The sequence below is a fragment of the Ambystoma mexicanum genome, chromosome 2p, assembly GCF_040938575.1.
Source record: "Ambystoma mexicanum isolate Mex_15411 chromosome 2p, UKY_AmexF1_1, whole genome shotgun sequence".
NCBI lineage: Eukaryota > Metazoa > Chordata > Amphibia > Caudata > Ambystomatidae > Ambystoma > Ambystoma mexicanum.
This window is the reverse complement of record NC_090923.1, coordinates 1,157,947,846-1,157,971,425: the sequence shown is the minus strand read 5'-3', so window position 1 is coordinate 1,157,971,425 and position 23,580 is coordinate 1,157,947,846. Positions and strand designations below refer to the sequence as shown.

Sequence of the window (23,580 nt, the reverse complement as noted above, 5' to 3'; positions counted from 1 at the left end):
GGCGCTTTGCGCTGTGGGGGTGGCTTGAACTGTGGGAGGGGCACATAATACATTTCCAATATATGTTCCATGTGCTAGCTGTTTTAATATGTGAAAATAAAATAAATATTCTAACAAAAAAGGTGGTCGTTCCAGCCTTCTTCGAGGTCTTTGCATCCTCTCTGCGTGCTGGGGCCGTTGCTCCTTTCGTAGTGCCGTCTTCTCCTGTGATCCGTCCGTCCTAATTGTCCACTCGAGCTGTCCCTTCCCCTAACCTATATCCGTGGTACACATTATTGACTGGAGCTGACAAATGCCCGCCCCACTGCTGGTGTCTTTGCTTCCCCATTGCTCAGTGAATTTGTCAACCTACAATGTCCCACCATCTCCACAGACGTCTGCTTCCCATTTGCTCGCTGACGCTGCCACCCCGGACATTGCCCCTCCTTCACCCGGGATCTCCGCTATGCAATTGCTGCTTTAACTGTTACTCTTAAAGGCTGTCCCGCCCCCACCTCAGCATCCCTCTGCACGGGATCCTGTGGGTTGCCGTGGTAACCCTAAGATGTGCTTATTGCTAAGCCACATCTCTCCTTCGTTGTAGCCCTGTATCGGCGGTCGGAGGAGACGCTGCAAGCTCAAATGGGCACAAGTGTCCCACGCAGGCAGATGGGGCAACTCGGCCCAGCATGACCATTGCGGAGGAGAGTAGATTTACCAGCAGCGGATAATCGGATTGATACAAGGTGAGAGGGTAATGAGGCAAGGAGGGGGCATTGCTGTGAGGTGTGGGAAGAAAACAGTGGAGAGACGGGAGGACAAGAAGAGGAAACTAGAGAAAGAGTCAGAAAGGGGGGCATTGCAAATATGAGGGGATCAGGGGGACACATCCAGGGTAGAGCAACGGGGATATGTGGATAGGGGCAGGTGAGTAGCGGCAGAAGGACAAGGGGTCAGACAGAGGGGTGGACTAAAGGACACGGGGATGGAGAGCGGAGACAGAAGGGCAATTAGACTAGAGAAAGGGAAGAGGAACACCAACCACGCTGTTGCGGGCATGAATATGGGGTCAGGGAGCATGACAGAAGGACGGATGGTTTTAGGCAGAGACAGGGCAAAGGCACGTGGACAGAAAGACGAAATAGGGGGACGCGGTGAGTACTGTAAGGGCAAGGGTGTGAGTAAAGAAGGAAAAGCACAGGTGGCAGAGAATGACAGGAGCGGACAGTGACCAAAGAGCGGGGGTGACTGGGACGAGAACACAGGAGCAGGGCACAGAGCGGGCAGTGACAGGAAAGTCGGCATGCAAGAATGGGGTTGGCTGGTGAGGACCGTGTGGTGCAACTGAGAGAGGAGAGCAGGGGTGTGAGTGCCCTGGGACAAGGGGTAGGGTAAGCCTGGGGCATGGAATAAGACGGGCATGAAAAAGAGGCCGGGGTGGCAAATCGCAATTCAGGACTTTTTGCAATGTTTGAGTAGTTACTGGGATCACACTTTGGGCAAAATGTGCGGTAAATGGTGCCTTTTTTCCGAATCACAGTGGGATTCGGACGTTAATCAACACTACCTGATGTAAAGTCAACCAAGTAATTAAATTGGCCCATTGTCTAAAAAACAAGCATTGCAAATGCCAACAATTTTGGCTTGTGTGTAGTCACGTAATAGACATTTGCAAGGCACTGTCGTAATGGTTCTTACTGGCCATTAGTAGTAGACCCTGCACAATGGTGTGAGTACCTGGGCATATTGCTGTCAGGATGTTGTGACAGCAGTGCTCCATGTGCAATGCCAAGCGCATCAGCCCAAAGTTGAGTTTGATAGAAGCAATAAGTGAGGCTCGGATCCTATATAGAAGGAATAGTTTAGATCATTTCTGGGCCTCACTGAGTATTAGCACCAGTTCCTACGTGACTTTGCAATAATATCCACTCAGGTCCTTGAAGACGGGGATGACATTTGAGTGGTCAGAAGAGTGCGGCAGGGCCTTTAAGCAGAGCAAGTCAGACATTGTGGGTGCGCCTTTGTTGGGAAAATGTTGTGCAGGTGATCGTACCATGTTCACAGCCGGCACCAGTGGGTTTGGATTGGGGGCGATTTTGACTCAGTGCAACAAAGACGAGGAGGAGCAGGGGGTGGCTTTCGCTTCTAGGCCATTGAGAGGGGCGGAAAAGCATTGCTCAGTGGTGTAGAGGGAGCTGTTGGCGGTCTACTGGGTGATTTTACATTTAGAGTTCTTTTTGTGGGGTTGCTTCTTTGTGGTGAGGACTGACCACAAGCCGCTGATCCAAATGCTGTCGAGCGTGGGATGGACGAGATCTTCGCTGAAGATTTTAAGGTGTTTGCTGGGTCTGCTAGCTTATGAATCTCAAGTATATTATCTATAAGGAGGTAAGAATGCAGTTGCAGACTGTCTGTCACGTCTTCCTGCGGGGGAAATGGCTCCGTAGGAGGAGTCTGGTTTGGGTGAGGTGGTCGTGGTGAGTATCGATCAAGAGGCAGTGGGACTGCAGGAGTGGGAGGTAGCGGAAGATTGTAATGTGTCAGTGTGTGGACTGTGTCTGGTTGGCCAGAGGGGGAAACTCTGGACAGGAGGTTTGGGAGTTGGTTTGAGGTAAAGGTGAGTTACCGTTAATTGGAGGTAGGCTCAGGAAGGGGGTTCAAATAATACCGCCTGGGAGGCCACCAGGGGACGCAGGCAAAATGGAAGCCTGAACGCTGTTTCATCCGTCCCATGCCCTGGTATTTTGTGGAGTTCTAGCGGAGTTGGGAGCTCAGGCCCCGTTGTAACTGGGATGCCGTGCTTCAGAAGAGGTGAGGTACCACATGTGCCGGGGACAGGCGGCAGCACGCCCGGGAAGACCGGGAACAAAGAGGGGAAAAAGAACACTGCTGCGGCAAGAGTTGACGGCCGCGATGGCAAGAGGTAACGGCTGCCGCGAGGCCTGAGGGAGGAGGAGCGGGCCACTGGCAGCACCCCCGCAGTCACCGTGTGCTGAGCCCATGCAGGCTCTGGAGGTGAGGAGGAGGCAGCAATCCAGGGGGGAAAGAACACCGCTGCAGCAAGAGTTAACGGCCGCCGCGAGGCCTGAGGGAGGAGGAGCAGGCCGCTGACAGTATCCCCCCACAGTCACCGTGTGCCAAGCCCGTGCAGACTGTGGAGGTGAGGAGGATGTGGCGATCCAGGTGAGCAAGGGTGCCCTTGGCAGACTCGCAGCAGTAGCAGACTGGGAAGAGATCTGGTAAACTCAGCAGAGGAGTGGGCCGCTGATAGTGCCTGTTGAGGGTGACTGGCGCCCCCCGCGCGCTTCGCCGCAAGCCCCGGCCCCAAGAACACAGACCAACACGTCCGTCTTGGTTCGGCCTTCCCGGTCGCTCTGCTGTGGCCGGGAAACGCCCCGTTTATTTTTACTGCACGCAACGGCGTGCAACGTCACGCGCTGGGTGCGCGCCCGTCATCGGGCAGCGCCACACTCCTCCTTTTTCGGGGAGAACCAACAACCATCATTAAACTCTTCACTGCAAACTACAAAACACTGCAACTGAAACAAGTCATGAGAACAATGGGACAACACAAACAAATCACGCAAATCCTGTCCCATGATCACCCCTTTATTAGCATCCACCCGGGTCCCCTTAACTAGACTTTCTCACCCTCGGGATTCTCAGCCAATTGTCCCAGCACGTAATCGGTGAGGCAAGCTGGTTTCCCTCGCCCAGTCCTCTCGGGGTACCTCCTGCTCGCCTCCGGCACGGGTGATCGGTCCGCCGACGGACCCCGCACTGGGGACTCCGGCATGCAGGGTGGGTCTCCCTCGTTGTCCAGGACTCCTCCCAGGTCCGGGTCAGGAGGTGGGTCAGTTCTGGGGTCTCTGATCTTTTTAAAGAAACTCACGTTCCGCGTCACTTCCGACCGTCCATCCGACGCCGTCACCATGGAGCCCCGGACGGCCACGACATCCAGCGGCTCAGGCTCATACGGCAAAGAGAGTTTCCCATGCGGGTGTCGATTGTGAATGAGCACCTCATCGCCCGGCTCCAGCTGTTGTGGGCGAAGCCCCCTCCGCACGTTTTCTTGCTCAGTTCTTGCTTGCCGGTCCATCTCGACCCGTTGGTCGTCAATCACCGCAGGTTCCCGCTCTCCGACCTCTGGCAATAGCCCTTGCGGACATCCCCTGAACATCGCCTCTGCCGGGGCCACTCCCGTGGACGCATGTGGCGTGGTGCGGTATACTCTCAAGAATTGGTACAGGGCTCTCTGTAGGGACTGCCCCTGGCTTTGGGCAATTCTAAATGTCTTATTGAGGGTTCTCATCAGGCGTTCTGCCTCCCCATTCGCTCGAGGCCACAGGGGCATGATCTTTCGGTGCACCACCCCGCAGCTCACCATCAGTTCAGCAAATCGTTCACCCTGAAAAGGCGCACCATTGTCCGAACACAGCGTGTGAGGGAATCCGTGAGCCGCGAACAATTTCTCCACCGCCACCACCACGTGTTCAAACGCCACGGACTCCACGAACTCCACCTCGGGGTAGCGGGAGTACTCGTCCACCAGGACCAGGAAGTGGGTGCCCATGGTGGTGGACCCAAAATCGGCATGAACCACCTCCCACGGATGGGTCCCCCTCGGCATCGCCTCGATGACCGGCTCCCGCTGTAAAGGCGATGCTGCCTGACACCAGACACAGGCCGCCACAAACTCGTCCACCTTGCGTTCCAGCTCGGGGAACCACACCTTCATCCGGAGGCGGGCCTTGGTCTTGGCGGCCCCTTGGTGGTCCCGGTGTGCCAGCGCGATCACCTCACCCACCTTTGACTGGGGAACCACAATCCGGTCGCCCCGAAGCAGCAGGCCCGACGCCGAGAAGGACAGTTCCTCACGAACCTTCCATAGTTGTTCTAGACCAGTCCGGGCCTCCTGAGTGCGTCCCGCCAGGGCCTCAAGCGCTGGCTTCCAGGAGCCCTGCTGCATGGACTGCCTCAATACTTTGAAGCACTCATCCTGTGCCGCCGCAGCCTCCAGCTCCTGGAGAGGCATGGCATTCGGCGTGGCAGCCTCTACCACGACCTGGACATGCTCCTCAGCTTCTTGCTCACAGACGTCATGATCTCCTTCTCCAGGCACTCCGGGGTGTCTGGATAGATAGTCAGCAGCGTTGTTTACCCCTGGCCGGTAAACCAGGGTCACCCCATACTCTAAGAGAGCCAGCATCCACCTCTTAATGCGTGCCGGCGGTTTGGATGACGACCCCGCCAGGATCGGCAGCAGAGGTTTGTGGTCAGTGACCACCGTCACTGGGCGTCCGAGTACATAAAGCCGGAAATGGCGACATCCCCACAGCACCGCCAGAGCCTCGCGCTCAATCTGCGAGTAGCGTTGTTCGGCGTCTGACAGCGCCTTGCTGGCATATGCGACTGGCCGGACGCCGCCATCACGGTCAATCTGTGTTAACACCGCCTCCAGGCCGAATGGGCAAGCATCAACGATGATTTCCGATGGTAGGGCGGGATCGAAGAATGACATTGTGTCCTCGGCCGTGAGGGTGCCCCTAATGTCATCGAAGGCCGCCTGTTCCAGCGGACCCCAATTCCAGACAGTGTCCTTTCTTGTCAGGGCTCGGAGGGGCTCAGACCTGGATGCCAGGTTCTTGATGAACCGGCCACAGTATGTGACCATGCCCAAAAAGCTTCGCACCTCCGACACAGATTCCGGTGGTTGGGCCTTCTGTATGTCCAGTACCTTTCTGGGGTCAGGAGACACCCCCCCTTCCCTGAACACAAACCCGAAGAACTCCAGGGAGGGGCGCAGAAATTCGCACTTCTCCTTATGTAGTGTGAGTCCCAGCGACTGCAGCCTCTCGAAGGTTTTCGCCAGACGCCTCAGGTGGTCCACCTCGGTCCTCGCGAAGACCAGAATGTCGTCGCTTATGTTTAGGACGCCCCCGAGGTCGGCCAGGGCACCCCGAATGATGTTCTGGAATACTTCTGCGGCCGAGGACACCCCAAAACTCAACCTCTTGTAGCGATACAGTCCCCGGTGCGTGGTGAAGGTGGTAATGTACCTTGAGTCGGGGTGGAGGACGACCTGATGATATCCGGCCCTGAGGTCGAGCTTCGAGAAGAACCGAGCACCCTGCACCTCTGCAATGATGTCATCCAGTGTCGGTGTGAGGTGCCTCTCTCTCCTGATGGCCTTGTTGGGGATTCTCATATCTACGCAGATCCTGACTGCGCCCGGTTGCTTGAGTTTCCTTGCCACCACTATGGGGGACACCCAGGGAGTCGGTCCCTCCACCTTCTCGATAATGTCTAGATCAACGAGGCTGTCGAGTTCTCTGTCTACCTGCTCACGGAGGTGGAAAGGTACCCTCCGATGTTTGAGGACCACCGGCTGTACCGACTCGTCAATGTGCAGCCGTACCGGCTCTCCGACCATCTGCCCAATCCCCTTGAATAGGGCCTGATGCTTCTCTAGCAAGTCATTAATGTCCTCCAGGTAGACGGAGTACGCGAAGCTTACGATGCCGAGAGCCTCCGCCGCTGCACAACTTAGCAAAGTGTTCTTACTCACTGGCGTCACGTAGAAGCGGGCTGTGATGTGGGAGCCAGCGTGTTCCACTTTTGCCACAAAGGCCCCGTCCAGAGGGATGGGCTCCACACCACCGAACGCGAGGCCTTTGGCGTGACCAGCCTGGGCGGCCGATCCATGGCGTTGTAATGTTCTCGGGCCATGACGTTCACCGATGCCCCTGTGTCCACGAGTACAGGGACCGGAGACTGGTTCACCTCAACCACGCACCTAGGTTGCGGTCGATTTCTGCCTCTTAGGAGCTCCACACTTGATACGAAGAAAATGTTCTCTTCCTCTGCTTCTTCTGCCTGAGCCTCCTCCTTGCCCTGGTCCACCTGGGCGACATTGGACGGCCGACCCTGGCGAATGGCGACCGCTCGGCCCTGACCCCTTGGCACCAGTACGGGCAAGACCGCCCTACACACTCTTGAGAAGTGGTCTGGCAAGCCGCATCGTCCACATGTCTTTCCAGCTGCAGGGCACTCCGCTGGGTGAGGCAGGTCGTATCCGCATTTTTGGCAAATCTCTCCTGCCCTCCCAGCTCTGTCCCGTGTGCCACCGCCATACCTCCTAGCACCTCTTCCCCCTCGCCACATCGCGCAGATCTCTTCAGTCTTTATGGGGCGGGACCCGGCTTCCATTCTTGCCGCTCTCGCCTCTGACACCTCGTGGCTCCTTCCTAGCTCAAGGATGCGCTGGAGCGTTATTCCCGGCTTCCTCAGCACTTGGCGCCTGAGCTTGCCTGATGAGCACGCCTGGATAAGCATGGTCCTGACCATGTCCTCCGCATCGCCCCAGGCGCAGGCGAGCGACAGACGCCTCAGGCGCCCGTAGAACGTGTCCAAAGTCTCATCGTCCTTTTGTTTGGCAGAGAGCATCACAAACCGCTCATAGTCCACGTTGGCTAAGGGCAAAAAGTATGCCTGGAGGGCGGCCTTTGCATGATCATAGGTTCCATTCCCTTGTGGCAAAGATTCAAAAATCTCCTGGACAGAGGGCCCTGCCAAGTACAACATCGTGGCCAGCCTGGTGTCATCATCAACCACTTGCGCAGCCCTGAAATACATGTCCAGGCGGTCCACCCACCTTCTCCATCAGGGCCCCAGGCTGGATGGCAGGCCCGACACATCAAATTCGGGGATGGGCTGCAGGGCAGCATGCGCACGTACCTGCGCCATGGCAGGCGCTGCCTGCTGAACACCAGGAGCAACAGCAGGTTGAACTGGGGTTTGAAGGGCAGGAACCGCTGCCTGACCATCTACTGGAACTGCTGGTTGCTGCATTGGGGGTAGAAGACCCTGCGGGGACACTGGTGCACGAGAATGAAACTGCGCCGCCACACCGTGTGCTCCGTCCTGGTCCTCGGTGTCACTCATGAGCTTGAGCGCACAGGCACCCCCATAGTGCTGATCGGGGCCGCAACTCAAATCTTCAGCCCACAGTGACTCTCAGCATGGACCACCCCTGGATGCAGTGACTCCTGCCACCTCTGTGATGATGAAGAGGATGAAGATAGATGGAGTCACCAGGATGATGATGAAGGGGACGAAAAAGCAGGATGCCTTTCAGTGTTCCAAAAATTGGTAGCAAAATAGTAACTGGATGCAACAGGCCCAGTCCAGATAGGCCTTCTCCTAGCTTCCACTCGACGTAGTAAACCCAAAATTGAGTTAATGCACTAAATATGCATACCTCCGTGTAGATGTAGCTGTCAGCTACTGAAATGGCCAAAAATTAGGCTTGGGGTCGTTTCAGGGCCCAAACCGGAGCTCCTTGAAGTCCCACAGCCGTTGCACAAAATGGCCGCCAGCCGCGTGGGCAAACGCACTACCCGCGGCATGAAACGAAGTCTGTCCTTCGACCTCGTTCCGGTAAAAAATTGTTCAAGTTGTCACCGCCGGGCCCGGGCATCGTTTATCCCACCTTCGTCGCCACTGTTGAGGGTGACTGGCGCCCCCCGTGCGCTTCGCCGCAAGCCCCGGCCCCAAGAACACAGACCAACACGTCCGTCTTGGTTCGGGCTTCCCGGTCGCTCTGCTGCGGCCGGGAAACGCCCCGTTTATTTATACTGCACGCGACAGCGTGCAACGTCACGCCGCCGCGTGCGCGCCCATCATCGGGCAGCGCCACAGTGCCCCTGCAAGCTAGCACCATGCGTTCACACCAGTGCAGGCCGTGAACGGGAGGTGAACCAGCTGTGGAAGGCTCAGCGGTGGGCGGAAGAGGCTCAAGAGGAGCTCTGGTGTGGAGGAGCAGGGACGTCATTTGGGGGTCGCCAGAGGTCGCAAGTGCGACCTCTGAGGTCTCCCTTGCGACCTCTGAGGTCTCCCTTGCAATCTCTAAAAATAAAAAAATAAAAAAATAAAAAATAACGTTTTTTTTTTTTTTTGCAATGCAAGTTCCTGGGCTGTGGCCAGCAGCATGTCGCTCTTTAATTCTGGAGTGGCGGGCTTTCTTGTTCAGGCCCCTTAAAAAAAGAAGAAAAATAAAATGAGGGCCACAAGTCTAACACTTTCAGCACTGAACCTAAATAAGAAAGAATAGGAATGGCAAAAAATGTGTCTTTCTGGAATTCTATACAATAATTGCTAGACTCAAAGGTTTATTTCAGGCACACTTCAGGGGTTGAGTCACTGATTTAGTCTGTTCTCAAACGCCTCAACTCAGCCTTTCATCCTTCTGAGGTCGATAAATGGGTACCAACACAGGTTGAGTGACAGTGGGTGTATAGGTCTTCTATGTAAAGCGCTTAAGCATAAGTGTTATATAATAACACATCATTATCATTTGGTCATGGACGTCTGCTTGCATTCATAGTAATTTAGTAATATGGGCCTATACACACTGATCTTAACGATACATATGGCGATCCATTCAGGTATGAAATGTACATCACAGTGATATAGTGATATCGTAACCATATATTTCCTAGTGTACAATGCTATGTGATGCCACTTCCTGTTTTGTCAACGGGTGAAAGGTTGTGTTCCATCGCTTCCTGCGATATCACTTTGGAGTGGGGTCAAATGACATCACTTCCTGTGATGTCATCAGGGGTCAAGGGTCGTGTGATGTCACTTCCGCTACCCCTGGCATTTTGATGAAATGACGTCCCTGTGGAGGAGGAGCGTGGACCGCTCCGGCGAGTGTGAGCGCTCGCCATACGGCCTGTCAGAAGAGGAAAGATCAGCTGAAAATGGCCCGCTTACAACATATACACGGCCCAGTGCGGACTACGAAAGAGGGAGAGGCTGCTCCCAGCTGGAAGTGCATGGGAGACTGAGCCCCAGGGCCCCAGGGATCCTGCAGAGGAGAAGCGGCTGGGCCACTCGGATCACCACCTCACCCGCACCATACAACGGAAATCAGCAAGCGATCTAGCACTGGCAGGCCTGGCCTGCAGAGGAGGTGAGGAAAGAGATGCTCTGGGCAGAGCAGAGGGAAGGAGCCAGGGAGCGGGAGGGGGTTTTGAAGGCCCACCACAGTTGTCCCTCAGTGGGTGACTGCAGAAGGAAGTGAAGAGCATTGTGCTGGATACCTGGCAGGATTTGGGCCCAAAGGCTCCCCGTAGTGCAGCCCTCCCACATCACGCCAATCAGAGCATACCAAAGTTGGCCAGCATACCAGTGGAGGCCTTAGGGATGTGGCAGCCCGCGTCTCATGCCCAACTATGATGAACTGAAGGTGATGAGGACTGGGGGGCAAGAGAAGTGGAAGAAACCCCGCTGCAAGGAGGGCGAACCAGCGGAGGCCGCAGAGAGGCCATGAGAGACAGTGGTGTGCGCAGGGACCGAGACTGACAAACTGGTGGAGATACACCAGGAAGGTGCTGATGAGCAGCAGAAACTGGAGTGAGACGGTGGTGGGCCCTCGTCAATCGGAAAAGTTGTGCACTGCCAGGACATCCGCAGGAGGGCGGAATGTGTGGCAGTGAGGGGGTGTAAGGATACAGGGAGGTGCTAGGTCAATGAGTTGGAGAGAGAAGATCTCCCAGTACCAGTACCACAGCCGTGTCAGAGGAGGTAAGGAGAGGGAGAAGGAGGTCGCAGGGCCCCACCCCAGCTCTGCAGAGATTGGGTCCATCAAGAGCGATATCCAGATGATCCTGGAAGAGATCCGTGGGATGAGAACTGATATCGGAGCCAAGGTGGCAGACCTGTCAGCGAAAATGGTCACACTGGAGGAAAGGCTCTACGGGGTGGAGGTGAATCAGGCCTCCTCGGGTATACTCGAAGCACAGATCGAGGTGCGGTTTCGGGACTCTGAGAGACGAGTGATGGAGTTGGGCCTCAAAATGGACCACAAATAGAGAGAGGCAAAACAATCTCCGGTTCTTAGGCCTCAAAGAAAGGGAGGGGGAGTCCCCAGTGGGATTTGAAAAGAAAATTCAGGAAATCATCGGGATGGTCCTTGGTTCGAAAGAGGGTGCGCATGTGACCTTGGATAGAGTGCATCGGGTGGGAGGACAGAGCATAGGACTCCAGAGTGGCAATATTTCAGGACTTCTCTCGGCCCAGACCCTCCTGAGATGGAAAAAGTGTGGTCCTCTCACAAAGTGGCTACAGGAGAAATTAGTTTGATATAAGTTGGGATAACCCTTTGCACTAATATTTGCATGGGATGGCGAAAGATTTCACCTGATGTCGGAAGAAGATATTGTGGGGGCCATGGAAAGTCTTGTGGAATCCCGAGGGAACGGTTTCACTTTGGAAGGAGAGTAAGGGACCCAGGAGAGGTGAGGGATTCATGGCCCACAGATGGAGCATGGCTGTCAGAGAATGCAAGGTGCCAGGAAATTTCGGAAGCTGAACAGAAGTGACGTGAGGGACATAGACCTCTTGGTTTACTGTTAAATTTCGGTATCGGGTCCCCACATACCTCTTACATGGTCCCCCAGGATGGAGTTTACCCAGAGGGGGATGGATGTGAGGAGCACATGTGTTCTGTTTTGAGGGTCTGGGATACCCAGTGTTGGGGGGTAGGTTGGGATGGCCCGCTTGCACTTGGGAGGGGATATGGGAGGTGTGAACGGGTTGGAGTTGGGGGGATCTGTTCTTTCATTTTTATGTTTCGGGTTTGGGGGAATTTGTTGACTAATATAGGGTAGATCAGGGGGATGGTAGGGCACAGGAGGGGAAACTCAAGGGGACCGCAGGGGCGGCTGAAGCAGATGGAGGGGGGCGGAAGGTACCAGGGGAGGAAGACACCCACGACTTCTGGGGTTTGGCCATTGGCGGAACTAGGGTGACTTGAAATGGAGCTGAATAATAGTTGGGATGTGTCCACGGACGCGGGTGGGGGGGTACCTGGGTCATGGGTGATAGGAAAGATGACAAACACTGTGGCAAGGGCAGGGATTGGCATTCCTGGTGGTTCAACAGGTGTGACCAACATGCTTGGAGCACACGGTCGGATGACTCAGTTAGGGATTAGGGGGTGGGTCTGGGGAAAGGGGAGGGGGAAGGTAGGGGAGGTTTCATACAGCAGGTCTTAGGAAGGGTAATGAGGGGGTACCTCTTGAACGATGTTAAGGGTGACATGCGAATGGTAAAGAAAGGTTATGGCTGAGGTGCGTTTAGCCACATTAAACGTAAAAGGACTAAACTCTCAAAACAAGAGATCTCTCATGAGCAATACTTTTCGTAAGCAGCACTTAACGATCCTCTTTCTGCAAGAGCCTCACTATAAACATGGGGCGGAATCGGCTATACGAGGGAAGGAAATTGATAGAAACTTTTGGGCTTCAAACAGGGATCGCAAGAAGGAAGGAGTGTGTATCATACTGGGGACAGCTTTCAAGATGATGGAGATACAAGTCAAGAGGGGATTTGGAGGCCGATTTCTAGGGATAAAGGGATTCTACAGGGAAAAACAAATTACCCTGGCCACCTTATATGCTCCTAACGTGGGAAAGTTGGGGTTCCTGCGCCAGGTATTTGAGTTATTGGAGGGCTAGGCACGATACTGGGGGGGGGGGGATTACAATCAGGTGGCGGATCCTGTACTATACTGGTGGTCGGCTAAGGACAAAGGTCCAAAAGTGGCGGGCCAGAGAACACTGCCTTCAAACACCTCCTGCAGGACCATTACTGGGCTGATGTGTGGCGAGGACACTTACCGGGACCGGGGGGGCTACATTTTATTTTTGCCCCCACACCAGACCTATAAAAAGATAGCATTGGCGCCTTTTTCAAATCCGGGCCTTATTGAATGTAATGCGAATCTCCCTTTCCTTATTTCCGGGAATTAGTTTTTAGTTTTCTGGGTCCTGTTTTGGTTCTGGCAAATCCTTGTTCATAAACTCTTTATGAACAAGGATTTGCCAGAACCAAAACAGGACCCCCGATGCTTGAGACATGAGCAAGAGAATTTTGTAGGTGGGATTTAACCCTGGAACTACCGTGATACACTTCAACTAAAAACTAATTCCCAGAAATAAGGAAAGGGAGATTCGCATTACATTCAATAAGGCCCGGATTTGAAAAAGGCGCCAATGAAACGCCGAAACACGTGTCATCCATATGGGCAGAACATATATCAAATAAATTAAGAAAATATACTTGAAGAAACTTGACTACGTACCTTTATTCATTTACATCAGAAATTTGTCGCAAAGAGGTGTAGGCACAAACAAACTACTGCTTACTTTACAAACGGAGCTGAGGGACTCTATGTCTCCGTGTTGACCTACATCCTTGCGACACAAGAATAAAATAATAAAATAAGAAAACCATTGCCAACCTTAATAGCACTAACATACGGGTCGCGAGAGTACACCTTATGAGATCCCCACTCAAGAAGTTCCTCACTCAGTAGACTATAAAAAGATAGACTTGCTGCTGGGTCCACTTGACAGGGAGGCTGTGGTGGGGGTGCTTACAGTCGAGGCAATTACCTGGTCTGATCATGAGTTGGTGGTTGCAGAATGGAAGATGCGGAGCCCCAGGTGGCAATTCCGCTGGAGGTGTAACGACACCTTGCTGAGGGATGGGGTCTTCCGGGATTTTCTTAGGAAGGAGGTCAAGGAAGTGAACGACAACGGGGAGACATATATGATAATGGTCTGGGAAGCTGTTAAGGCCATGTTCCGGGGCTTTCTCATAGCTGAAGGCGTGCATAAGAAAAGGGAGAGAGGGCTGATTGAGACCAGGCTATGGGGGGAACTGAAAGTGTTACGGTCGCAACTCCTCCGTAAGTGGGCCGATAGGGGAGCACTCCTGGGTGAGATGAGGGATAAGAGACAGGCATTCCACACAACATTGATAGGGGAGGTGGTGAATAAGATGAGGTTCACGAAGCAAAGATACTGTGAAAGGGGGGACAAGGTGGGACCGCTTTTGGCAAATAGAGTGAGGGGGTGTAGGGTGGAAAGGAGAATAGGCAGAATACAGAATGCAGATGGAAATATGGGGACTATAGGGGATGAAATCTCTTCTCGGTTCGCAAAGTACTATCAAAAACTCTATACCAGACTGGTGGAGCCTCTGGGGAATGAGTTGACGAGGTATCTCGTGGACCGCCGGCTACCCAAACTGATGGGTGCAGAGAGAGAGGCCCTGGAGGGGGAGGTGACACAGGAAGAATTGTTGCGGGCGATCCAGATACTAAAGGTTGGGAAGACCCCAGGGGAGGACGGGTTCACAGTGAACATTTTCAAGCAGTATCAATCCCTACTGGCTACACCGCTGGCGAAGTTGTTTAACTCGGTCGTGGTGGAGGGTACGATTCCACTGACGTTTCTTCGAGCTTTGATAACTGTCATCCTGAAGCCAGGGAAGGCCCCGACCAGCTGTGCCTCGTATAGACTGATATCTCTGCTGAATGCCGACCAAAACATTTTTGCCAGGATCCTCATGTCGTGTTTGGAGTCCTGCCTCCCACGACTGATTCACCCAGACCAGGCGGGTTTTGTGATGCATAGACGGGGGCTGACAACATGCGCAAGGCACTTCATGTTCTTAATGCCGAGGCGGTGAAGAAAGGGGGGGGCTTTGCTGCTGGCCCTAGATGCCGAGAAGGCCTTCGACAGGGTAAATTGGTCCTTCATGGGGGAGGTCCTGGCGACCATGGGGATGGGCCCGAGGTGGACGGGATGGAGGCCCTATACTCCAGCCCTACAGCTAGGGTAGTGGTCAATGGAATTGTGTCGCAGGCCTTTCCACTACAGCGGGGTACGCAACAGGGTTACTCCCTCTCCCTGTTGTTTTATGCACTGGTAAAAGATCCCTGGGCGGCAGTGGTTAGGGAGGACGGCAGAATAAAGGGGGTCCGGATGGGGGCGATAGAGTGCAAGATCAGTCCCTTTGCAGACAATTCCCTGCTTTATATCACTGAGCTGGAGCGATCAGTGCCTCCCCTGTTGGAAAGCTTGTTGTAATATGGGAAGTTGTCCAGCTTCAAAGTTAACTTGGAGAAGTCGGTAGCCTTCAAGGTGGGGGGCTGTCAGGGGCAGATGCGGAACACATCGAAAAATAGCCATTTCGGGTTCAGGAGGACTCTTTCAGGTACCTGGTAATTCAGGTTATACGTAAGTATGGTGATCTCCCAAGAACTTCCTGCTGTTGTGGGCAGCTGTGAGAAACGACATGGAGAGTTGGGCGAGATTAGGGCTCTCTTGGATGGTACCCCTAAATGCCATTAAGATGGTGGTGCTGCCCAAATTGAAATTTTTATTCCAGATGCTTCTGGAAACAATCCCGCTGCCCTTTTTCGCTGAGGTGAAGATGTCTATGCTAAAATGTATTTGGGCAGCTGCAAGGCATAGGGTGGCCTACAGGTTCTTGGTCTTACCAAAGGACAGTTGTGGGTGGGGATTTCCAGACCTAGAGACCTACAATAAAGCGGCTCAGCTCTGAGTCCTGGTGGATCACTTGAATCCGCTCTCCAATAAACAGGCGTGCCAATGGATAATGCAATACTAGCCCTGGTTTCACTGGAGGAATGGCTGTGGGTGCCCAGATCCTGTATCCTGCAAAGGGCTTTGCTCCACCCAGTGCTGGAGGTCCTGTGGGTTACATGGAAGGAAGAGGGAGGGGGGAACAGGTGGCTCTCCTCAAGGCCATTGCCCTTGAACTGCATATGGGCCCTGCCCCTGAGGGATGAGATAGGGGAGCCAATAGCATTCCACTCTGGTGCGATAGGCGGCCCAATAGAGCCGGACAAATGTGGGAACGAGGCGCCTTTCTCCCGCTGAGTAGGCTGGAAGAGGTTCTGAACGTGGGTAAACTGTCACCCTTCTGATACCTGCAGCTCAAAGGAGTCCTATTAGACACCCGGTGAGTCGAGAACCAGAGGAGGGAATTGACATACTTTGAGCGGCTCCTGTTAACGGTGGGGGGGGGGGGGTGCTAAGGGACTTATTGCAGGTCTATACAAGACAATCTTGTTGGCGGAGCCTAGCGACCCACTCCCGGCCAGGACCAGGTGGAGGTGGATTTAGGGAGAGACATTGGGGATGAATTATGGACACAGATCTATAGAAAGGTTGTGCGGTCAACAATCTCCCTGCAGTACAGGTACCAAGCATTGAAATTGATACATAGATCACATTACCCGCTGGCTAGGATAGCAAAGATGCGTAAAGGATATGACCCACGCTGCTGGAAGTGCCAACAGGTGAAGGGTGACTATATACACATGTGGTGGGGTTGCCCCAGAGTACAGTCATACTGGAGGGAGGTCCTGTCATGAATTAGGGGGTTGACAGGATCCACAGGGACCTCTCACCATGACTCCCTCTCTTTGGGGTGTGGCTAGAGGAGGAGGAGGTTGAAGGGGGGCATATGCTGCAGATTATGTTGGTCTCCACCAGATGTTGTCTGGCCCAACTGTGGAAAAACCTTTGTATGCCACTGGAGATCGAATGGGTGGCAAAGATCAGGGCGATCTATGATATGGAATATCTTAGGCATTTATTGGATGACTCCCGGTCCAACATTGATGGCTTATGGCTTCCCTTCTTTGAGAAATATGGGCACTGAGAGGGGGTAGGACGATGAAGATATAGAGCTGCAAAGGCCGGAAGAGGAATATGCTTTGTCCTATTTGATGCCCAGGAGGTCTTCAGGGAAGGAAACATACACAAATCAGGCTATGCTCTGGCCTTGAAATAGACAGATTATTCACCTACATGGCCAGCCAATAGGTCTGGTAGACTGACAATTGCAGAAGTAATGTGGGCCTGTAGGCTTTGGAACTGCCTTTCACGAAAATGGGGGCTACCACAAGTTTGAACTTTGTGGACTCAATGAGGACCTGCTGCATGAGGGAGAGGGGGGAGAGGAGGGAATGTAAGGAGGGAGGGGGACAAGACGGGATTGTGGGGGGAGCTGATTTTGAGGAGGAGATGTAACGATTGTAACACAATTGTTGAAATGCCAATAAAATTAAATTTTGAAAAAAATACTAATAATACCGCCTGAGCTGCTTAGGGAAAAGTTAGTCGACTTCGCCCATCAGGGTCATTTAGGTGCTGGTGGCACCAAGAGGAGATTGAGGCAAACTTATTTGTGGCTGACTATGGACAACTGTGTGGAAATGAGGGTCGGGGAGTGTGTGGCATGTTCCGCTAGGAACAAAAGCAAACTGGCCCGAGAAACACACCTTATTCCGGGGAGTGTACCACTTCAACCTTGGTGCAAGATGGCAGTGGATGTAATGGGGCCATATAGTAATATACAAAAATAGACCTCGGTAATGAGGTTGGACAGATACAGTTAACAAGTTATTTTAATACAGAACATTTATTTATCACAAAATGTACCATTGTTAAAACCATACAATTTATAAAGATAAATCACAATTTTGCCATCTAATTCATTCCACCTTTCATACCCATACTCTCACTCACACAACCAATGTCAACATTAAACACAACCAAAGGTCAGCCTTGCATAGCATAGAACCCTTTTTGTATGCATCCATGAAGTATTTAATATGTTTACACCCGTATCTCCTGGTGCTGTGTATATCTGTACAATAGCAACCCAAGCTTATTGACAATTGGGTTGTTATTGTACAGATTGTGTGGATACATACAAAAAGGGTTATATGCAAGGGCTGACCTTTAATTGTCTTTAATGTTGACATTGGTTAACTGTATCTGTCCAACCTCATTACTGAGGTCTATTTTTGTTTATTGCTATATTGCTTAACTGGAGCACCTTTGGTATTACAGGTACCCTTATAACCTATACGTGTAATGGGGCCAATGAAAGGTTTGGGTAGCGGTCTCAAGTTTGTGTTTGTGTTGGTTGATTACCCTTCCAAATGGGCTGATTGGAGGCTGGTGAGAGAAGCAACCACAGTGGAAATTATACAATGTTTGGAGGATGTCTTTTATAGTGAAGTATTTCTCTAAGAAATGGTTACGTACAATGGGGTGCAATTCTGTTCTGAGTCTATGAGGACATTTCTGGTGCGATACTCCATAAGACATGTGTAATGTCGAATTTTTTCTACATTTTTTAGAATTTTTTCGAAAAAATAAATAAATATATATATAATTAAAATGTGTTGAGTATGAGGGGTGAGAGGGTGGTGGGGGGGTAGCCGGGGGGTGTTGGGTGAGGGAGGTTGGGGGGGACCTCCCCCTAGTAAATGATACTCTTCTTGTTTATTTATTTATTGATAGTGCTAATTGACATTTTTTTTTCGACATTTTTTTTTCGAAAAATTGCCTCTTTTCATTATATGTATAGGTTTTCGACATTATTGTTTTCTACATTTTATTTTCTACATTTTTGTAAGTCGACATTTTTTTTTCTACATTATGACTATAAACCATCTGCTGGATTACCTCGGTGTGATGCACCACACCACATTCAGTGACACAGGTTTAGCTGTTTGCATCACTTAAGGGGCGTTAGCTGACAAAACAGTTGTGTCCGCGGTGGTTAGGAATGGTGCTTCTGTGCAAGTGGATAGGGAGGAAATGGTCAAAGTGATTAAGGAGGGGCAGGAACATCATACAGGGATTTCCGACTGTGAAAAGAAGGTCAAGACATTGAAATGGTCATGTGTTGATTCAGGAACCCCAAACTAGGACTCAAGTGTCAGGAGAGCAAAGTCCTGAGACCTAAGAAGGTCATGGCAGTGAGGATTGGCATTGTCATCGTTGAAGGGGGTGAGGTGTGGTCAATGGCAAGGTTGGTGCCTTACAAGGGGGCAGCCAACGAGGAGTAAGTGAGTGATGAACAAGGAGTGGGGGATGCGCGAGCTGAAGAGAACAAGGGCGTACAAGTGAGTGAGGCAGTGTCCATTCTTGAATAGTTAACAAGTGTGCTTTACTAGTAACTGCAAATTATCGCAAGTTTGATTGCTTTAAGTAATACACTTTATTGATGGGATTTTTCTCCAGTTGTTCAGTGTTGGTTTTCCAGTTCTGTTTGCAGTCTTTGAAGGGAGGGAGAGATGCTATGAAGTGCTGTCCGTGACAGCAGTGTTCCATGTGGAATATACCAACGTATTGTAACTGTGGTCATTTGGTGAGAACTTGCTGGAAATAAGGCAGTGTTGACCCTGTGATCTGCAGGCTTAATAAAGAACCTACCTGTCAGCTGGCTCTGTGGCTCATGTTTTCACAGTGGCTGGTACATGCCTATTAATACCTATACACAATTCAAAACGGTTGACTTTTCTAATGCTGGTTACTACAGGTCTTCACTGAAGGACAAAAACTGCTAATAAATCAAGTGGCTGAAGGCACACTTGGTTAAGACGTTCTTATTACACCAGCAGCACATTTACAGTTCAAATTAAACTATAAACACTTAGAACACTGCTTCGGAAAAACACTGATACGCAGGCACTTTACATAGACAGTTTGATGATACTGCTCTATAAAGGTACTGCAAAGTGATCCCAGGGGGATGTTTTTTGAGCGGGGAGGGGCAGGAATTGGGTGGGAATGGCTATAAGGATTAGCATGGTCATGGGCAGTCAATGCATGGGTAAATAACCAAACAACCCCTAAAAAGTTTGCATCCCTCCTCACATGCCATCTCCCTTCTAGCTGTATTCCAATGCAATAGATTTGGTTTATAGATTGTGCTTTAGCACCCCCTAATAGCCAAAACTAAGAAAAGTCCCCAGCTGGCAATGCCATACTGATGTAGGCGAGTCTGAGCTTGGACAGAGGACAAGGCAGCTGGACTATGGGTGTAGGCCATAGATACAGGAGAATGGGCTCAGCTGTCATGATGGTTCAGGGAAATAATGATGGGAGTGAGGGCTGTGAAGATGGATGGTGGACATTAAGATGAAAGAGCGAGGGCGAAGACAGGGTGAAGGGTTAAGACAGGGTGAAGGTTTGACGGACAACCCTTGTTCTGCCTATCCTACAAGTCATCCAGGAATATTCACTCATAGAGCAGTGCCTGAAGAATAGCTGTAGTCATATCATTGCACCTTATTTTGTGTAAGTTACCAGCAGTTTTTCGACGGTTTGGCTGCTCCTTAGTCAGTAACCGGGGAAGATGGAGGCCGGAATGGGCTATCTGAATATAGGCTGTGAGGGGTAGGCGTGGATGGGTACATGGAGGCATGGCCTGGGTACGCAGAGTCATGGCATGTCTTACTGGCAGTTGTAAGCAGAAGGTGAGGTTGGGTGCATGCAGGCATGGCCTATCTGATTAGAGACTGTAAGTGATGGGCGAGGTTGGGGACATGATATGATATGATATTTTATTTATATCGCACTCATACACAGGTGTTTCAGAGCGCGACCAGGCAAAAGGAGGGGAATAAGGGAGAGAACAAACACAACGATTTTACTAGGCCCAGTGACATGGATTCCTGGCCTGTCTGACTGGAGGCTGTTAGCGGGAGGTGAGGTTGAGTACATGGAGGCCTTGCCTGGGTGAATGGTGGCTATGAATGGTATGCATGGATGCTTACAGGGAGGCATGGCCTGTGTATATGGAGGTTTGGCCCGTGAGTGATAGGCGAGGTTGGGAACATGGAGGCATGGCCTGGGAACATGGAGGCATGGCATGTCTGACTGGAGGCTGTGAGTGGTAGAAAGGTTGGGTACATGGAAGCATTGCCTGTCGGACTACACTACAGGCTGAGTGTGAAAGGTGTGGCTGAGTACAAAGAGTCATAGCCTGATTGACTTGAAGCTGTAATGGGCGAGTTTGTTACCAACTGGTTTGTAGACTGTGTTCCACCGCAATGGCACCCATTTACCCATATGTTTGTCCTTTGGTCCTCCTATGAATTATGCTTAACCTTCCCTTTTATCCTATTGTTTCCCTCTCCCTTATCCTCTACCTCCCTTTCCCCCAGATAGCGTTCTGAAGTGCTCCCAGTGGTGTGTGGAGCTATACAAAACTCCAAAAATAAATAACTATGTAGTAGCATTGAAAGGGATAATCCGGAATTACATCTGGGAGTTGTTAGATTGGTCTCACCTACCTTAAGAGATATCAGCAAGTTATTTTCATAGAAATGATAATGAACATTCGAGAATGATTGATGAACGTTGTTATATCACTCCCCAACCCCCACATATTGTAACTGCAGCCCAAAAAGCCCATGCAGGTGACATATTAATACACATTCAACAATTGATGGTTACTTGGTAAGAGTGGCTGATGGGATCTGTTCAGACATTGGATGGGAGTCTAGGAGATGGCTTCAAGAGACTGGGGTTAGAAAGGTTTCATTTAGTTTGAGTATTTTAGGGGAACGTGTGAGTGCAAGTAACAGTTGGCCAGAACTGTGGTCTCAGGGGAGGAGGGTGTTTGGGAGACTTGCAGGTTCCTATATCTGGGTACGAATTAGAGCTTTTTTTCAAGATAATAGTGAGTTCTTCGGTGAACATCTCAGCAATGGTGATCCCTTGGTGAAGTTCATTTGTGATTGAACAAAGGCAATGCCAAGTCAATCCAGATGGCTTGGCCTGTAAAAATGAGGAAGCAATTTTCTAAGTGCTTGGAGGAGCTTACTGTCTAGCTACATGTTTTTGGTGACACTGGGCTGGCATGCTGAACCAGAATGAACGCCCTTGGGGTTACACTGGCTAAGTGCCTAACCCCAGGTCCTTAGGGACAATGGACTGGCATGCTGAACCAGGATGTATGTCATCAGTTGGTTACACCGGCACAGTACCTAATCTGGGTCCTTAGGGACAATGGGCTGGCATGCTCAACCAGAATGAATGTCATCAGTTGGTTATACCAGCTCAGTGCCTATCTCCAGGTCCTTAGGGACAATTGGCTGGCATGCTGAATCAGAATAAATGTCCTCTTGGGTTAAACCGGCTCAATGCTTATCTCCAGGTCCTTAGGGACAATGGGCTGAACCAGAATTAATCTCGTCAGGGGTTACACTGGCTGAGTGCCTATCTCCAGGCCCTTAGGGACAGTGGGCTGGCATGCTGAACCAGAATGAATGTCATCAGAGGTTACACCAGCTCAGTGCCTGTCTACGGGTCTTTAAGGACAATGGGCTGATATTCTGAACCAGAATGAATGTCATCTGGGGTTACATCGGCTCAATGTCTATCTCCAGGTCCTTAGGGACAATGGGCTGGCATGCTCAACTAGAATGATTGTCATCAGTTGGTTACACCAGCTCAAGGCCTACCTCCAGGTCCTTAGGAACAATGGGTTCAACCAGAACAAATCTCATCATGGGTTACACTGGCTCAATGCTTAGCCCCGGGTCCCTATGGCCAATGGGCTGACATGTTTAACCAGAATGAATGTCTTCAGGTCTTAGAACAGCTCAATTTCTATCTTCAGGTCCTTACGGACAATGGGCTGGCATGCTGAATCAGAATAAATGTCCTCTGGGGTTAAACCGGCTCAATGCTTATATCCAGGTCCTTAGGTACAATGGGCTGAACCAGAATGAATCTCATCAGGGGTTACACTGGCTCAGTGCCTATCTCCAGGCCCTTAGGGACAATGAACTGACATGCTGAACCAGAATGAATGTCATCAGAGGTTATACCAGCTCAGTGCCTATCTCTAAGTCTTTAGGGACAATAGGCTGATATACCGAACCAGAATGAATGTCATCTGTGGTTACACCAGCTCAGCGCCTATCTCCAGGTCCTTCGGGACAATGGGCTGGCATGCTGAACCAGAATAAATGTCATCTGGGGTTACACCAGTTAAATTCCTATCTCCAGGCCTTAGGGACAATGGGCTGGCATGTTCAGCTAGAATGAATGTAATCAGTTGGTTAAATCGGCTCAATGCCTACCTCCAGGTCCTTAGGGACAATGGGCTCAACGAGAATGAATGTCATCAGGGGTCACGCCAGCTCAGTGCCTATCTCCAGGCCCTTAGGAACAATGGACTGCCATGCTGAACCAGCATGAATGTCATCAGGTCTTACAGTTGCTCAATGCCTAGCTCCAGGTAATTAGGGACAATGGGCTGGCATGCTCGACCAGAATGAATGTCATCAGTTGGGTAAACCGGTTCAGTGCCTATCTCCAGGTCCTTAGTGACATTGGGCTGGCATGCTGAACCAGAATGAATGTCATCTGTGGTACAACAGCTTGGCGCCTAACTCCAGGTCCTTAGGGACAATGGGCTGGCATGCTGAACCAGAATAAATGGCATCTGGGGTTACACCAGTTACAATCCTATCTCCAGGCCTTAGGGACAATGGGCTGGCATGTTCAGCTAGAATGAATGTCATCAGTTGGTTAAACCGGCTCAATGCCTACCTCCAGGTCCTTAGGGACAATGGGCTCAACGAGAATGAATGTCATCGGGGTCACACCAGCTCAGTGCCTATCTCCAGGCTCTTAGGGACAATGGACTGCAAGATGAACCAGCATGAATGTCATCAGGTGGGTAAACCGGTTCAGTGCCTATCTCCAGGTCCTTAGGGACAATGGACTGTCATGCTGAACCAGGATGTATGTCATCAGTTGGTTACACCGGCGCAGTACCTAATCCGGGTACCTAGGGACAATGGGCTGGCATGCTCAACCAGAATGAATGTCATCAGTTGGTTACACCAGCTCAGTGCCTATCTCCAGGTCCTTAGGGACAATGGGCTGGCATGCTGAA

The 23,580-nt window shown here is 51.4% G+C and overlaps 1 protein-coding gene across 7 annotated transcripts in view; it reads left to right on the top strand.

Moving 5' to 3' along the window:
• The first annotated feature begins 436 nt into the window (after window positions 1-436).
• The window catches only part of MAGIX (MAGI family member, X-linked), a 916,967-nt gene continuing 893,823 nt past the window's right edge, over window positions 437-23,580 (top strand). For 4 of the 7 annotated variants that reach the window (XM_069645279.1, XM_069645280.1, XM_069645282.1 and 1 more), the window contains exon 1: window positions 441-725. The gene's annotated coding sequence lies outside the window, so the exon portion shown is untranslated. Of the gene's footprint in view, window positions 726-23,580 lie in introns of all 7 variants that reach the window. The other 3 variants (XM_069645283.1, XM_069645278.1, XM_069645284.1) reach the window with 3 other exon arrangements.